Here is a 2,519-nt window from a genome sequence, read left to right on the forward strand (position 1 = left end):
TGAGTAGAGTTCTCCAAATAAATCTAGAAACATGGTCCAGTATTCTATTACCTAAATAATAAGAATCACTAATAAGAAATGTATGAATTTGATTCCCTATGGATATTTCCCGGAGCCTTTTTAAAACCTGATACCGGCTGACGACAAGGATATGCTTCAAATATAGGGCATGCTTGTGCAATATAGCCAATTACCAGAACAGATGTAGTTCAATAAACTAATAAATCTAATTTAAAGAAATAAGTAGTAAACTTGATGTAAAGTAGAAGTTCTCAGGACAATATAATGTCTAAATAGATACTTTGTATCTACACATGCAACTTTGTTCCTAAAATTCCACCAAGTTATTTACCATTGTATTTTAATTTTTTTAATGCTACTTGGTATTATGGACATGTCTTATCTCACCTTCTAGTTCCTAAATTGAATGAAATTAATTCGGTAACCCCACAATGCCTAATACCTTCCTCCATCTTGTATATACTCAATACATGTTTTTAGCATGTCATCTTTAGCATACGGTTACTTACATAACTACATGGACACTTTCAAGCCTTTGCAACAAGAATCCTGCAGCCCCTGTTAGATGCTGTTGAGCAGACTCTTCCTACCTGCATCAGTTCGTCTCCTGCATCATGATGATCCAGAAGTATTAGCAGATACCTGCTGGGTGATTTCCTAACTTACTGATGATCCAAATAAACAGACTGAAATGGTTATGAAAACAGGAGTCGTCCCCCAACTTGTGAAGCTTCAAGGAGCTACTGAATTACCCATTGTGACTTTTGCACTGAGAGCCACAAGAAATATTGTCACTGGGACAGATGAACAGACTCAGGGTGTAATAGATGCAGGAGCACTTGCTGTCTTTCCCAGCCTGCTAAAAAACCCCAAAACTAATATTCAGAAGGAAGTTATGTGGACAATAGCAAACATCACATCTGGTCTCCAGGACCAGATATAGCAAGTTGTGAATCATGGATTAGTCCCGTTCCTCCTTGGTGTTCTGTCTAAGGCAGACTTTCAGACACAAAAGGAAGCTGTATGGGTTGTAACCAACTATACAAGTGGCAGAATAATTGAACAGGTTGTATACCTTGTTCATTGTGGCATAACAGAACCATTGGTGAACCTCTTAACTGTGACAGATTCCATAATTATTCTGGTTATTCTGGATGCCATTTCAAACATCTTTCAGGCTGCTGAGAAACTAGGTGAAACTGAGAAACTTAGTTTAATGATTGAAGAATGTGGAGGTTTGAACAAAAGTAAAGTGCTACAAAACCATGAACATGAATCTGTGTGCAAAGCTTCATTAAACTTGATTGAGAACTATTTCTCTGTAGAGGAAGTGAAAGATCAGAATGTTGTGCCACAAACCACCTCTGAAGGCTATACATTCCAAGTTCAGGATGCCACTCCTGGGACCTTTAACCTTTAGATTGTACAGCTGAGGCATCAAGTTGTTTGTTGTGTATTATGTTGGCATAAGCTTGTCTTACGGTTTCTTAGTGGACTAAGAACTCTTTTTAAATGTGTTTTGTTAATGTAGCACTTTTTACAAGGAAACTAAACTTGAACAGTTCCAAACTGTCCATACTATATGACACTTCTCTGCTCAGTGGGTTTCTTATTTCTATGTGGAATCTCTTGTCTTACAATATCCTGTAAATAAAGATGAAATTCCACCCTTTTCTTCCTTGAAAGAAAAAAAAAAAGAAGAAGAAGAAATCTTGACGAAGATCACGAGACTAATAAATAATGATTCCAAGACTGAAACCTTCCCTACTCTTGATTTCTAGGATTCTGTTCTCTTGATAATTTCTCCATGTGTGAAGTGTATTGCCCCAGCTCTTCTGTAAGCCCTTGAAAGTAATGGCCATATCTCATTCTGCTTTGCATCTTGTATCGTTCCTATTTCATAACTGACATTCAGAAATGCTTATAATTTTAGTCATCAAGGGTGCGAGGCACCAATTCTAGAAGGAATTACTGCCTTGCAGAAGTTACTTTATGACTGGAAAAGATATACTTCTTTCCAACTAAAACTAAATATACAACAAGAACTGAGTCTCCTCAATCTTGTTTTAATATTTGGAATTGAACAACTATGATGGCTTGTAATCCAAAATTAAGCTTCTTCTGTGGTTGTTATTGCTATTGCTATTGTTTATTGTTGTGAAAAGTTATCTTACCTCTTAGAAGTTACACAGCTATATTTCTGCATGTTTTTTAATTAAAATATAAACAGCCTAATTAATAATGTGTATGAAAGTAATCAAATGGATATAACTGTTGCTGATTTGAAAACTGTTGCTTTTTCTCTAGTCTCAGTTGTTTAATCCCACTTGCTGAGGCTTGCTTTTCCACATCTCTTCAAAGTGGTCTTCATAATTATGTTTCATTAAGAAAAAAAACATATCTCTCAAGTAGTGGATTATATGTTAATCTTCAAGCACACAACTGTTAGCATATTGTCACCAGAGAGTGCTATATTATCTTTGCAAAATACCTTATAA

At 35.8% G+C, this 2,519-nt stretch overlaps 1 pseudogene; it reads left to right on the plus strand.

The window, feature by feature from the left end:
- Positions 1 to 502: 502 nt before the first annotated feature.
- Positions 503 to 1,441, plus strand: LOC123783077 (importin subunit alpha-1 pseudogene; annotated as a pseudogene).
- Positions 1,442 to 2,519: the final 1,078 nt, after the last annotated feature.

The sequence above is a fragment of the Ursus americanus genome, chromosome 6, assembly GCF_024610735.1.
Source record: "Ursus americanus isolate L20-20 chromosome 6, mUrsAme1.1.p, whole genome shotgun sequence".
NCBI lineage: Eukaryota > Metazoa > Chordata > Mammalia > Carnivora > Ursidae > Ursus > Ursus americanus.